The sequence below is a fragment of the Dipodomys ordii genome, unplaced genomic scaffold (genome assembly GCF_000151885.1).
Source record: "Dipodomys ordii isolate 6190 unplaced genomic scaffold, Dord_2.0 Scaffold8, whole genome shotgun sequence".
Lineage (NCBI taxonomy): Eukaryota > Metazoa > Chordata > Mammalia > Rodentia > Heteromyidae > Dipodomys > Dipodomys ordii.
Genome location: NW_012267224.1, coordinates 5,744,474 through 5,761,091, shown reverse-complemented (window position 1 = coordinate 5,761,091; position 16,618 = coordinate 5,744,474).

Below are 16,618 nucleotides of genomic sequence, written 5' to 3'. Positions count from 1 at the left end.
TTCCTTCCTTCCTTCCTTCCTTCCTTCCTTCCTTCCTTCCTTCCTTCCTTCCTTCCTTCCTTTCTCTTCCTTGTCCTCCTTCTCTTCTTCTTTCTTTTACTTGTTATCCCTTCCTTCCTATTCTCCTTCCTTCCAGTCTTTTTTTCTTCATTCTTTCCCAAATATCTGTTCCGTTTCAGCCTATCCTGTATAATGATACAGTTAATTTGTTAAGCATTCTTATGCAATAGGCTTACAATGATATTCAATTCAGATCCACAAATACTGATTTTTATCTCTATCAAATTTCCTCAACAAAGTCAATAAATGTCTTTATAGAAAGGATATAGCTGCATTCTGATACCATCCTTTTGTATATTCTCATTGCCTTTTGTGGAAAAGAGGTAAAATATTTTGCTAACTAGGACTGAACCGGATAAGGGTCTTGCAACCTGTATTTGAAGAAAGTAAGAAAATTCCATTTTTGTTTTGTTTTGTTTGTTTTTGTGCTGTTGTTGGTTGGAACAAAGTTTCACTATAGAGCTTAAGTTGGCCTCAAACTCATTATATGACCCAGGCTGACTTAAAACTCATCCTCCTCCTCCCAATCTCTGACTACCAACTGCTGGATCTTCAGGTGTGTACTAATGAGCCTGGATAGATCATTCTTTTATTGGCTAGTTCAGAGGAGACAGCTAAGGAGAAAATAAAATGAGCATTCATGATCTTGTTTCCTCAATTACCTAGGTATCATAGTTTAGGATGTATGTCTTGATCCCAATAACGTCTCTGCCAAAAAAGGTCTACATTTATTCTTTCAACCCATTTCATACTCTGAGAAATGTCTTTAGCCAAAAGATTTCCCACTCCTATCTAAAATACTTGTTTAGATCTCAGAAAAATGCCATATGTGCCGTATACTTTCAGTGCAGAGGCAAGTCCTAAAATTGTATGAAAGTGTTAGGCAGCAAGAATGTGGCCCATGATATTGGTAGAATTCTGCAAACCTCAGTTACAGTCAGCTAAAGAAAAAAATGCTTCCTATAGCTAATCTCTGAGAAAAGCAAGAATAATTCAGGCTATTATTTAGCCTTGAGAAGAAATGGATAATTGTGACTAAGAACAAAATACTAAAGAGCATTGATTGACTGAATATAAATTTGTTTACATCCTCATCTCTTGGACAATTTTTGAGGATGATCTATCTATCTATCAGCTTTAGTTTTGATTACTTATTACTCATTATGACAATGTATTTGACTTGTTTATATGTCACCATATTTTAAAACAAAAAACAAAAAAAAACTTTGTTTTCTTTGTTTTCTATCTGGAAAATTCACACCCTTTGAAACTCATTGTGACTCCAATGCTATGTAGGACTTCTTTTTACTGTGTATATAAGACCACCATAAAATAGAGAGAGAGAAAGATTGTTGAATCAGATCAAATACCCACCCAATCACATTTATAGGAACACTAGGCTTAAAATCAGGAGCAGTGACTCAAGATTATAGATTTTTTTTTCTCCATAGGTGATACTAAAGCATGTATGGGACATTTTTGTTTGTCAGACAGACATGGGACATGCTTCTAAGATGCATGGCTAGCGGGTTGTGACGTTGAGATCTTGTTGAGCACTCACAAAAATTATCTGGTCTTTTACAAGTTTGTAAATCTATGCATGGTGGCAGAGGAAGTCATATTTTTTTTAATTTTCCAGAAAACATAGAAGATTAACCAACCCAATCTGAATGTTTATAAAATATTTCAAATACTAAAAAACAATGAGTACATTGTAAACATATATGGAAAGTTCATCATAAAATCTCTTTAACTCCAAGAAAGACAAGTGGTGGAAAGGGGAAATGAAAAGGGTAATACATAAGTGAATATAATCAAATTATAATATATATATATATATGCATAGCAATATCATTGTGAAACTCCCACATTGCACAACTAATATGAACTAAAAAATGAGTAAGAAAAGTAACCCCTGAGCTAAACTTCAATTCAAACTGAGGAGTTGAAAGGAAAAATAAAGTTAAGAAGGCACCATTTACATAAGGAGGGAGAACAGCATGCACAAATGCACGAACTCATCCAAAGGTTGGCATCTAAATGTGACTTCCCGCAGTTTGCTATTAACTGACTGTGAAGCAGGTGGAAATGAGATGAAGGTAGTTACAGGTCGTTGGTTTTCTTGGACCCCTTGGAGTAGAACCAAAAGGAATGAATAAGATTCTCAGGAGCTACTGTGATCAGAGGGATTTTATAATCCCAAACCTGAAACTGATATGTACAGTAATAATTTGTAATACAGAGCTGTGTTGTTACAGACATATGTGCACAGGACTGCACAGGACACCAGGGCAGCACGGGGAATTGGGCAGGACTGGAATGTGGTGACAGGTTACATGAAATCCTAAAATACATTATGACAAGCCAGCTGACAAGGAAGAGTGGGAAAGGATTTCTCCCAGACCAAGAGGAATGTACACAGAACAGAGGTCAAAAAGACCTAGGAATTTTAGATTTTTAGTAGCCCGGTATAGGAACAATATATCACACATGAGCTGTAGCAAGTGATAAAGGGAGAGGAGAAGTTCATGATGTTTCTACTGTGGTAAAGCAAAAGGAGGTTAGCCTAAGCCTGGAATGGAATGCCCCCCGAGAGCTGTAAAGGAAAGGGGTGACCCCATTAGATGAACCTCAAGACATAGTCAGAAAGTGTAGATGGGACTGGAATCAAAAGCTGGGACAGCGGGGGGTCAGGGGGTAGGGGTGGTCAATCAGAAGACCTTAAAAGCCATATAATCAAGAGGAACTTCTGGCTCACTGGGACATTCTAACACATATGGAAGTGGCATATGCTTGTAACTTTTTGAATCTGAAGGAAATCATATCCTAATGAAGCAAATGATTTTGAAGAAGTTGCCTGATCTGCGTTGCTATCCCAGAAAAAGTGCTGGAGAATTAGGTCAACCAAATATGGACACTGTCCTTTAGAAAATACAGGGACAAATTAATTGTGAATTAACTGATATCTACAACCCAAAGTGATGGCCTGTAGGAGGAAAACCATAGGTATGCTGAAAGGAGTCTAAGAACATAAGACATTAGAAGGGACTATGAATCTCATGTAACTTTTCATTAATATAATCAGTTACAGTAAGCATTTATTATGTGATAAGTCCTCCCCATGTATTATTTCCCTTAATTCTTAATGTTAGACATATCTATCAACTCCATTCTACAGGTGAGGGAAATGGACTGGGCTACAAATTTCTTAGGGGACACGCCCTTGGACAGCCCAACATGTGAAAAACAAGAACTATTTCAGGCTGGAAGGAGAAAAATAAATTTAGAAAAGTTATATTGGAGAAACAGTTTACCCACACCCACATGGAGAAAAAATAATCAATCCTAGGTTTGAAGTTAGGTACCCCAGACTCCCCAGGTTGTGTGGGTTTGTGTATGTGTGCGTGTGTGGAGAGAATATGTATATATGTGTATATATGCATGTCATAGATACATATATGTATGTATATGATTATATATATATGTATATAATATACAATATACATGTATATGATTATATACATATATTCATATTTATATATAGAGAGAGAAAAACAGAATAAAATATTGTTTCTTTACCTTCCAGAGCCCTAAATTAGTATAGGATCATCCAATAAACAGAATTTTTCCAAGTCATATAGACAAACACCTAAGAATCTCTCTCTCTCATCTAACCCCATTCTCCTCACTGAACTGTCCTGATAATGCAGTACAGCCTTCCATTGCTTCATGCCAGCTTTCTGAGGTGGGCCATCTTGAAGAGTTTGGGGGCAATTATTGGAACACAAGCTTCCTAATTGGCAAAAAAAAAAAAAAAAGTCAATGGTAATCTTCAAACTCCTTCATTCCCAAGCTGCCAGTAGAGCATGCCTGAAACAGATGCCCGAGACAGCTTGGAAACTTCCAGAAGGGCTGGAAACAGCAATGACTATCAGTTCCTGTATCTGTGAGGCCAGAATTGGCATCCCTTAAAATCCTGCAGTTTGCCAAGCAGCTCAGGTGGCTTGCTGAAGGGACTTTTTACTTTAAAAAGAAAAAAAAAAACAAACCAGGCAGTGAATTTTATTTCCCTTAAAGTCCAAGACAAACATTGAAAACCAATACATACATATTTAACTCAACTGGAGAGGGAAAGAGTTAGAATTGTTTCAAGGAAATATTTTCTGTCACAGTTTACTATAAAGTTTGTGCTCAAGACGGAACATTGGTCAAAAACATTCAAGTGTTTTTTTTTTCTTTCATGCAATTGTTTCTAACATATTTATAAGATGATTTCTATATTGCTTTGTATGTCCCTCCCCCCACGGTATAACCCCTGCTTTCACTGTCTTTAATGTTGGTATAATTTGTGGAGGGGAAGAGCAAAAACAAATCGTTTAACTAGGGATACAGGTGGACCCATTGCAACAATGAGATATACAAGTGTCGAAAAACGAACTTCACAACTTTGGTGGGGGCGGGGGAGGATCAGGAGTATGGGAAGGGATGGGAAGGGGAAACAAAGAGGAGGCAATAATTCTTGATAAGAAATGTACTCATTATCTTGCCTATGTATTGTAACTCCTCTGTATGGTATTCTCACAATAAAAATAAATAAACAAAATAAAAATTTAAAAAATTACCCCAATAAATGTATGCCATTATAAAATTTTAAAAAAGTTTGTACAATTTCAGTTTTTTTTCTAATATGTCTACTGAATACTTCCTCTGCCTTGGACAAAGGGCAAAATCAGATGTCCTGGGCAAACAGCTCACATTTACTTCAGAATATCTTCTCATCTGTGCCTCGCCTCACTACTGAGGGTACAAAAACTCAGAGAAATTTTTGCCTGTTTTGGCCACTCTCTTCTCTGATGGAGACCTAATTTCTCTTATCCAAAGACATCTCCTCTAAATTGACCTTTGAACTATTATACCTATAATGGAAAACATTCATTCTTTGTTTCTCTGAGCCTGATTTAAGTTACCTAAGTTTGTCTAGGTCATTCTATTTATTTACAAATGGTACAGTATCATCCTTTTTAATGGATAAGTAAATTCCATTGCCGAAATATACATATATACATAGATTTATACATGTATAAATACATATTTATATATATACATGTATAAATACACATTTACTTATTTTCTTATTAACATGCCTTGTTTTAATTATAAAATTAATAGTTGGGAATTGGTAATTCATATGCACACACACACGCATTCACATACACAAACATATATTCATCCCACTTTTTGCAAGACGAAGAAATCAGTGGCTTTAGGCTGTGACTGTCTGATAATGACATTAAAATTTTCCTAGCAGTTTCTGTCTGAGGGTTTCATCCCTTGATGATGATTGCCTATGTTAATTACTTTATGAGGAGGTGGCAAATAGTTTGAATTTTATCCAACTTTCTCCATATTAACTGGAATTTTTTTCTCCTAAAAAGAATTCCTCATTATCATTTCTCTATCTCAGTATATTACATTTTTAATTAGTATGTTAGATTATAATGAAGAATCTCAGAGACTAATTAGATGTTAAAGAAAATATTTCTCTGTAATCATGATTTTGTCAGTATTTCACATAGCATAACAAATTTAAAATGTCTCTTAAAATTTATTTTAAACTTACCTTTGCATAGAAATATATTACTACTGTGTTATAACTGAAGGATGGGAAAGAGCATGGCCGAGGGAATAAATTAGAATATTGTTTTAAAGTTTTTAGTTATGTTAATACCAACATGTTTTATTGTTGTAGAAGCTATTATGTATGAGATTTTATTTTGCTCTACCATATTGTTGCTACTCTTACAAAAGAGAATAGATTAAAACATCAAAACCAACTTTTGTTGTTGACAGTCTCTTGATAAATCCATGGTAAAGTTAAACTAAGTTTTGTGACAATTTTGCAAATTAACTTTTCTTAAAATTTTACTGCTTTATTCAAACAATATTGTGGATCATTTGAATAACATGAACATACATGTACTGTATAACAGGCTTCTCGCTTAGATCTTGGAAATAAGCTCACATTATAAAGAGGAGATAGATTTTAAACAATTAGTCATAGGAGCAATGATGAGTTCTGTGGAGAAAATGTATATATAAATCTAGAATGTGATGGTGAGTAATGATTGTGGTAAAGGTGTTTGTCTTAAAAAATAGAGTTCAGTTTGATTGGTATTTTGAGGGGGGGTGCTAGGGAAACAAACTAGAGTCTTGTACATAAATGGTAAGTACTCTACCATTGACTGGTCCTCCCAAGTTTAGAAAATAGTAATTCTTGACGGATTTCTTGAGAATGCAACCTGGATAGAGAAACCTAGATGAAATGAGTACAGGCTCTATGGAGAGTAACACAAGCACTGTGACCTTAAAGACCTTAAGCCAAATTTAGTGTGTCGTTCAGATTGTAAATTTACTACTAATAATTCCCTAATCCTTCAGGTATGTATAAGTTTGTATAGTTCCTTTTGTGGAGTGCATGGGACCTGAATTACATTACTAATGAATAAATATGACAAAGGCACAGATGTTGGTGTGTCTTGCTTGGGTGTGTATCATATTATATGAGCTTCCATCTTGTCCATAGTCATTCCTCTAAATATTGATAGTTTCAGTTCTATAAGTACAGGACTGAATTCTAAAAACGAAACAAAACAAAACCCACACACATAAAAAGCCAAACCTACTTGGATTTGAACGATGTAAAACTCAATTTGAAAACTGATGGTAGTTTTTCTAATGGTCTCCTTTGAGACCATTAGGAGGTAAGTCATGTCTAGAGGAATCATAAACAAGATATAATAAATATGTGTGCTTTTAAGTCACTAAATCATTGAGAGTGTGTTGCATAGCAACAGGAAACAGTCATGTGCTACAGGTACAGAAGACATGTTAGATTTGCTGAAAGGAAGGCAGCACTGGAGATAACAGGAAGGGAAGAGAGGGCCTGGGTTCAGATTATGAGATCAACTCCACTCCAAGTGTGAATCACACCCACTGCCACCTGCCAGTGCTTTATTGCTACACAAAGATATTAATTCTCTGATATGGTGGTTCACACCTGTAATTCTAGTTATTTGGGAGGCTGAAATCAGGAAGCCAGGCAAATAGCTCATCACACATTATCTGAGCCTATAAAAAGCTCAGAATAAAATATGTAATAATCATACATAAAAACTCAGTATTAGATATTAATTTCTAATAGACATGGTTATGGGTGTCTATTATCCAAACTATTTGTGGTAATAATATATCAGCATTCTAGTCAGACTGACGTAGGCATAAAAAAGGAAAACATAATTGAGACACTTTAAAAAAAATCAAGGAAAGCCAAAACACTGAGAGAATGGCTCGAATGGCTCAAATAGTAGAATGCCAGCCTGGTAAATACAGACCCTAAATTCAAACTTTACTGCTAAAGAAAGAGAGAAAACAAAGGAAGGAAGGAAGGAAGGAAGGAAGGAAGGAAGGAAGGAAGGAAGGAAGGAAGGAAGGAAGGAAGAGAAGAATACTGAAGAAAGAAATTTGAGCTTCTACTGATATTTTTCTACTGATATTTGTTGCACATCAATATAGGTGAAGCAACAATAGATACAAGTTAAAAAAAGAATAATGTAATTCACTAATATAGTTAAAGACATCCTACTGTTAACAATCTGTAAAAATTAAAAAAATAGTAACCCAATATGAGATAATGATGTCTAATATGGTTGATTCTTATAATTCTTCTAATAGAATTGATTGTTATAAAAATGGCTCTGTTTGGATAAAAAGCATAGATGATTGAACAAGACTACATTGTGCCAAACAGAAAGTACTAAACACATAGGATGATGGAATGATGTATGAGTCAATGTGCTAAGTGGACACAGGAGTCAAAAGAAGGAAGAAAAAACTCCCCAAAATGGAGAATTTTATTTGCAAAATGAATAAATATAGGATTACAATCAAAATGTCAAATATTCAGTCCATACAAATAAATAAATGAATGAATGAATAGAAACAGAAAGGTCTTCTGTGTATAAGAATTAAAAATAATTCATGTAGCCAGGTGCCAGCCACTCAAACCTGTGATCCTAGCTGGGATCTGAGAGTTGCAGTTCCAAGCCATCCTAGGTAGGAAAGTCATTGAGATACTTATCTCCAATTAAACACCAGAAAACTGGAAGTGGCACTGTGGCTCAAGTGGTAGAGTGCTAGATTTGAGCTGAAGAGCAGAAAGACAGAGTCCAGGCCCAGAGTTCAAGCCACACAACCGGAAAAAAAAAAAGAAAGCTGAAAGTAGAACTGTAGCCCCAGTAGTGGAAAACTAGCCTTGAGTCAAAGAAGCTTAGAGAGAGTACCCAGGTGCCAAGTTCTAGCCCCAGGACTAGCTCTACAATAATAATAATAATAATCATAGTTATGATGATCATTTATGTAATAAATGTATTTATGTATAAAATAGTGAAAATATTCTTTAACTGTGAATTTTAGTGTGTGACTAACTTGCAGATAATACAATACTGAAATGAGAGAAGACTATCACTAAAGAATTAAAGGAATTAAGATGAACTGGAGTAGGGTAAACTATACTGACACCGTGTATTCTTGATACAGGGTGTGAGAGTGAAACCACCCCTCTCACCTCACACACATGGTGGACTTTCATTTGTATACATGCACTCCAAATTCATTCCATCTCATCATAACAAAAATAGCAGTCTAATGCCAACTAATGGTTATTCTGAAAAATATCTGATTAAAACATCTCAAAACTGACAGCCATCAGCCAGCTGCTAGTGGCTCATATCTGTAATCCTACCTACTTAAGAGGCTGAGATCTGAGTATCAAGGTTCAAATCCAGTCTAGGCAAGAAAGTCTGGAGACTCTTCTTCAATTAATCACAGAAAAAGCCAGAAGTGGCTATGTGGCTCAATTAGTAGAGTACCAGCCTTGAGCAAAAGGAGCTCAGGGATAGCACCCAGGCCCAGAGTTGGAGCCCTAGGATGAATACAGAAACAAACAACCTACCCAAAAACTGTCAGTCATCAACATCTGAGTAGCTAATGACCAAGAGAAACTCAAAAGGACTTGGTTACTTGGATATACAATTTGGTATACCAAATGAAATCTTGGAAGAGAAAAAGAAAATTGAAGAGAAAAGGATAAAACTGAGACTATATGGTTTAAATGAGGAGTTTGGTCAATAACAATGCACAGCAACTGATTCATTGATATAGTATACTAATACAAGGCATCAGTACTTAGGGAATCTAATTATGAAAAGTGGAAACATTCCATGTCATCTCCACTAATTCTAAGCTGACTCTTCAATAATAAGCCTAGCTTTTGAAAAATCTAGATGTAGATTTCAGAGACAGAGAAGTCAGAAATTAGAAGTAAATGTACATTTGATGTGTCAGCGATGACTTTGAAATTGACCAGGCTATATGGCTAGGTAAGAACATGACCTTTAGAAATGACAGTAGAGCCTATCTAATAACCAGCAAGAAAAGGAGAACTTCAGTCCTCCAGGTCCTGGAACCAAATCCTTCCAACTTTATGAATGAGCTTGGAAATAAGTTGCTCCCAAAGGTATTTCTAAGGAAGAACTTAGTCTCCCAACATTCAACAAATCCCTCGAAGTGGTTGCTCTTATCATACAGTGCCTGATATTTTGACTTGCAGAATTTTCAGTTATAAATAGACATTGCTTCCAACTGCTATGTTCTTCGTAGTTTCTTATTCAATAATTGAACAGCAATGCAAAGCTACAATAAGAAATATGTTTAGCTTTTCACCCTTATCTGGACATTTGTTGTTGAGTATGAGAGCTAGGAGCAAATAAACATGACTTAGCCCATTCCTCGCTCGTCCAGGTCAGCCTCTTCATGTGATGACAAGCTGTAGACTGTTCTCCAAGTAGAGATCATATTTAAGACAGGATCTGCCCCTTCAAGGGGGCAAATTAGTATATGGGAGTCAGATACTTTGAAAACAATACATGAGTGTAATCACAAGCCATTGCATTCTCCTTATCAGCAGTTATTAAACCTATAGTTTCAATAATAAACTTGGTTTGATTGGAAACATTATGACACCTCCCATATTTTAAATTTCCATATTTTTAATCAGAGAAACCAAATTAGGATTGTTCTTTATGGGCTCAACTTGAAATGTTGCTTTATGGAAGTGAAAAAGACATAGGTAAACAAAACCCTTTTGGTTGTTGGTGTGGTTATCCAAAGATATTATTCTCATTAGAACTACAAAGGAAAATGGAATCGTGTTATAGAATATTATGAATAACAGCATGAAACATTTGATTTAGTGGAATTTGACCTTTCTCTGGAAAAAAGATATGACACTTAGAGCATGAGGTTTCAAACCCATGATTTTGACAGTGCTAGGCAGTCAGTTCATGGGGCAGGAGTGGGGGACCGGAAAGTGTGGAAACCATTATGCCTATGCAAATACTATATAAAATGATTTACCTTTGAGCTTCCTATAAAAGCTGGTCTTGGCACAAACTGGGACTTGCTTAACAGGCAAGAAGAGAGAATGGTATGAAACATAAAACGCACTTAAAAGCTTGAGACGGGCATATGTGCTTATGAAAGCTGAATTTTTGCCAACTAGCTAATAAAGAATAAAATGTCATCTCACTACTCATAGCAATTGCAGCTGGGTTTTCATCTCCATTCATGGAGCAAATGATTTCCAAAGGATTTTTTTTCATAATAGTTAAGTTTGGCCAAACACGCCTTCTAGGTATCATTTAAAGGATTTGACTTCTTAAATATGGAAGGGAGGGGGGCTCCAGTGCTTCAGGGAAGGTCAACTCTTTGACTCTTCTTGTCTGTGTGTGATAGTTGGCCAATGATAATGAACTATGGGATCTTTAAATCATTCTGTAACTCTGAAGTCCTGTTGTGACAACATAGACCCTGAAACCTAGAAGCACATATAGCTCTAAATTTGTTTTCCTATGAAATGAAAACATTTCATTTGCCCTTGACATGGGTACTCTCTGGGGCCAGAGTCACTCTTACGTTCCACAGATATGGGAACACAAATCGAACCAGAAACAGCAGCCAGATTCCAGATTCAAATCATCTGGGTTGTTGTGTCAAGAATCCTAACGTATTTGGAGTTCCAACTCCACTTTATAACATCACACCCACAGGTGCCTCCTTCCTCCGCTTTCCTCCCAAGGCTGTGAGAGGCAGCGTTGTGTCTCAAACCCTTGAGATCACATGCTGCCTGTGGTAGATCATGATCTGACAGTACAATGGGCCGAATGTTCCACTGGGAACAGATTTGGGCAGCTTTGCCTACTATGTGGCCTTTAGGCAAAGTACGACATCAGGTAAATAGGTAAAATGAAACACGGGATATCCAGATTCCTTATGTTGCCTTCACCTGCATGAAAGGCAGATATCTGAGGCCTTAAGATATGTTACTTTGTTCACAAAGGCTTCAGTTCCTCATCAGTTAAATGGTGTAAATCAAAAAGAAAGATAATACATCTTTTGTCCTGATAAGACATTCTGAAGAATTGAACACAAAAATATATCATAATACATGTATTCTTCTTTAGCTATATAAAACCAAAAAGATGTGTATGTGTATGCATATAATGTATGTGTCTACATATTATACACTATATATTATATATACACACATATATACATATTGTGCATATGCATACCTATGCAAACATTCACATGCTTACATAGATAGATAGATAGAAAGATAGATAGACAGATAGATAGATAGATAGATAGATAGATAGATAGATAGATAGATAGATAGATAGATAGATAGGAGAAACATAGAGACAACAGAATGAGAAAGATAAAGACAAAGACAGAGAGATGGAAAAATTATTATTGGGAATTGCCTTATTATTTTGCAGGCTAGCAAATCCTCAAAGTGAGTCTGCAAGCTAGAGACTCCAGGATCAAATATCTGTGTTGTAATCAAGATCTAACAGTCCAAAAATCTGGAGAGCAGTTGGCATAGTAGTTTGCATCTAAACCACAGCAGGTTTCAGGAAAAGCCAATGTCTCTGTTCAAATCCAATGATAGGGCAATAAAATGATGACATTCTAGTATCTAAGGAAATTACAAAGGAATAATTTTCCTTGTTGAAAGAGAATGTACTTTGCCTCTCTCTTTAAGCATCCTGATTGGATTAGGCCCAAGCATCTAACAACAATTTCCTTTATACTATTTGTCTCACAAAAAATAATTTCGCAGAACAAATCAGAAGAATATTTTACCCAATCTCTTTGTATCCAGCATCCCAGTCACTTTGCTACAAAATTAAGCATCACAATCTATAAAAAAAAAAGCCCAGATTCTATTGTTGGAAGCATTTAACGATATGAAACCTTTCTCATCAGCCACCCATTGTATGGTATAATTGATTTTAATATCCTTCAAGTGGGCACTCAGACTCACATTTTACAATTTACAGAGACCGATTTTACAGTGGAACCCAATTCTACTATGTAACGTTCAGAATTAATGTTTGACTGTAAAACTCTGCTCTTAGCAACTAAATTATCATGTCTATCCTTTTTTGGGGAGAAATGGGCAAGCTGAAGAGACAAAAACCAGAGTGTACAAAACTTCAGGATCCTCTAGCTTCCAGTTCATTTCCATGCCAGTGTACGTGTTTATATATAACCACGTGTGAAGCATTTTATACCATCTTTCTGAGCAGTTGAGTAGGTGGCGTGTATTTCAACAGCTCATCTCCACCAAATGAGAGCTGTAATATATATTTAAAGATGATGTCAGCCTTTCTAAATATAATTTTCGACTGTGCTGGGGAGAACATAAACTGCAGCACTGTAATAATCAACATATAAATAGCTCCCACATCTTTGCCATGTGCATTTGGATAAGGATATTATGGCAGAGGACTATCAAAAGGGGCCTTCTGTCTCTATTCCTTTCTGCTAACCCGTGAGCAGCTGGGATGGATGACATTTTTAGTAGAAGCCAGTTTGGAAAAGACTTTTATCCTGGGAAGATAAGCTAAAAAAAAATCTCAAAATAAAACAATTGCAAAGTGCCAATGTTTGATTGGTTTGAATTCGGAAGGGTGCTGTTAAATGCATGATTTTCTCACAGTTTTGAAAGAAAAGTACGTAACTTTCTACTGCCCTTTGACTGCTGATAAAGTAAACCTCCAGTCAGGTTTCTTCTTGTGAATGTGGTATTGGATGCCTTGACCTTCATCTCCTGAACAGATGATGATGCTTAATGCAGCCTGAGTTGGAACCCTCTGGAGAGACAGTCCCTCTGATGGGTATGTTAAGCTCACAGTTCTGTGAGGGGTAGATATATTATTTGGGTTCACACAGCAGTAGTAGAACAGGACTCTTCAGGAAATTGATTCTGATGGAATGTTGCTAATTCCAGGTACAAGTGCATAGATGTTTATATAGCCGAAGTCACTAGCAGGTAGTTCTTATTTTTGGTAAGCCAGGGACTCACACTTGCTAGGCAAATACTCTACAACTTGTGCTACATACACCCCTGGTCTATTGCATTGAAGTTTTTTTTTTTCAAGGATGATTTTGTACTGTTGGCAGTAGACATAACAAGGAATCCATTGTAGACCATCTAGCATTATATAATAAATAATTTGACTTCAGAGAGTAGCTGAATTAATCTAAATCACAAGAATGATTTATTATAATTCTGATATATGACAGCTCCATGACATTTCAGGGCACTAATTTTGACTTGTTTGTAATGCAGCAAAAGTTAATTGTTACACATCAAACCTCAGTTTTCCCCACTGCAAAATGTAATTGAGATGCTAGAATAAGAAAAAGATCTGTCTGCTGCTGGTGGCTCACATCTGTAATTCTAGCTACTCAGGAGGGTGAGATCTGAGGATCACACTTCAGAGCTAGCCTGCATAGAAAAGTCTCTGAGACTCTTATCTCCAATTAACCATCAAAAAAAGCTGTGACTTAAAGTCATAGAACACTAAAATTGAGTTCAAAAGCTCAAGGACAGTGCTCAGGACCTGGATTTAAGCCCCAGGACCAACACACACTAGAATATATATCTATATATCTCTATATATCTACATATCTATCTATCTATCTATCTATATATATGTATATATATCTTGGCCATAGTAAATACTGCTACAATGAATGTGGTTGTGCCAATGGCTTTACTGTAGCCTTGTTTGTGCTCTATTGGATAAATTACCAGGAGTGGAATTGCTGGGTCATAGGGCAGATCTATGTTTAATTTTTTGAGGAAACAGTCCAGATGTTCTTCAGTGTATGAATGGATCAAGAATGTGGGATCCATCAGAAAGAATGATATTGTACTATTTGTAAGGAAATGGAAAGACTTTTGAAAAATCTTATGCTACGTAAAGTAAGCCAAACCTAGAAAAACAAATATTTTATGGTTTTCCCTCATCTGTGGTAGCTAGAATGTGCCTATAAATGTATAAGTAAAACTCTGGGTGGTATACAAGCAGTTATACATGAAGTGACTAAAGTATAATAGACTCTGTAGAGAGCTCAAATATATAACTTTTTAGAAAGACTAAGTTGACACCCAACAACATTAGTACCAAGAAATGGATACTTGTGAGAGGGGGTAATGGGGCTTAGGGGAGAGGATTAGAAAAATGAAAGGAAGGGAGGAGAATGCAAGAAATCATTGTATATACCACAAAATTAAGAAAAGCAAGGAAAGGGGGAAGCAGAAAGCATAGAAAATAACATTCTTAGTGTTGCTTCAAATGACATTGTGATTTCACTTTGATGAATTCATCTCCACTGTAGGCAAAAAAAAAATTCTCACACACAGACCTGACTTTCTGGGACTTGTTTTAATTATTTAAAAATGACAGAATTAAGTAGCTGTGCTTTTTCATTAAAGTTAGGTGCTAAAACTGATCCTTGAATGTTAAGGCTCAGTAAATTAATTTGTTATAGTTGAAGAGATCCTTAGAAAGTGTCTATTTTTATTGAAGTCTATATGAATGTACATGGTTCTCTGCCTCCAAGTTATGAGAATTTCCTGGAACAGGCATCTGTCAAACAGATTACAAAGGAGGCTGTAGTAAGGTATCCACATACTTTCTTGTAAGAAAAGAGACTGGAGATTAAAGCCAAGAGATGTAGAGAAGCGTTAGGAAGAGGCAGGATTGAATAGATTTTTTTAGTACACTAAGTGAAGCTCTTTCAGTTTGATTGTTTTTAAAGACCGATATCCTACTGGTTAAGAAAATGAAACCGGAACTGAAAAGAGAATCAGTTTCACGTGGTTAAAATATCGAAGGAGGCTTTGCCTTCAAAGAACGTCAGATCTCCAGTTTTATCAGGACTCCCTGCCTCTAAGCCTGGTCGTGTTTCCCCTGTTCCCATTCCATCTCAAGAAAAGTGATTGCCAACAGAAGACTCAACTCCAACTCTAAGTTTAACAAGGAAGAGATTATTTACTAACAATAAAAATGCATGTCTTAGAATCATTGGTCAAGACTGAATTGTACATCCAGCCACCTAAAATGAGAATAGGGTGAGAGTCAGACCCAAAATTAGAGGGAGTGTGGGAAGGATGTGCCTGTCTGAGAGGAAATAGGAAATTTGTCTCCTCAACTTCTGGGGGAAAATATGTATATACATATACATGTGTGTGTGTGTGTGTGTGTGTGTGTGTGTGTGTGTGTGTGCAGCAGCTGTGTGATTAAATCTTTACTATTTTTTACTTTTACCTCTCTCATTAAATGAACTGAAACAGTTGCATTGATATGTCTGATTTTGCTCATGAGAAGGAAAAGTAAATGTAAAGGAACATTATATACTTTAAAACCATGTGAATTATATCTCAATATTACATTTCTCTCATTTCCCCCAAACAAATGACAATCCTTGGAGTTTTAGCAACTCGGAGGTTACACCTACTCAATTATGTATTTGGCTCAGTAGCAGAATGAAGTCATCAGATGAAGCCTGGTACAGACTGGCTCACAGAAGAACAAATACTGGTGAACTCATCCAACAACATACCTCAGGGAGATTAAAAAAAAAAAACCCTGCTCATTTCCCTTGAGTACTCAGATTCTGAACCATATCCCATAGTATTTCTGAAGAACACAGGAAATCAACATAAACCACCAAGATGAAGAAGAATTCAGGATTTGTAAGGTAAAATCCAACCATGACTGTAACCAGGACCAAATAATGATCACAAAAGAGAAGCAGATAGGATTTCACAGAGGAGCCAGAGAAGAAGAGAAAAAAAAAGTTACCCAGGAGACACTCCAGATACTGAAATTTTGGTCACAATGTAGCTAATTAGATAGAATTGATTGGGAAGATCTCAAATTAAGGGGGTTTGGTTACTAGCTTATTCATTTTGTTTTGGGCTTTTGTCTTGATTTTGGCTTGGGAGTTGGAGCTTACAAGCAAGATACATTTCTAAATATGTCTGATGAGATCATTCAAGACACAGAGAGCACATAGTGGAAATATTTGGCATTTTTCTGGCACGCCAGACACACATATGCTATGGACCTGTTAATGTCTA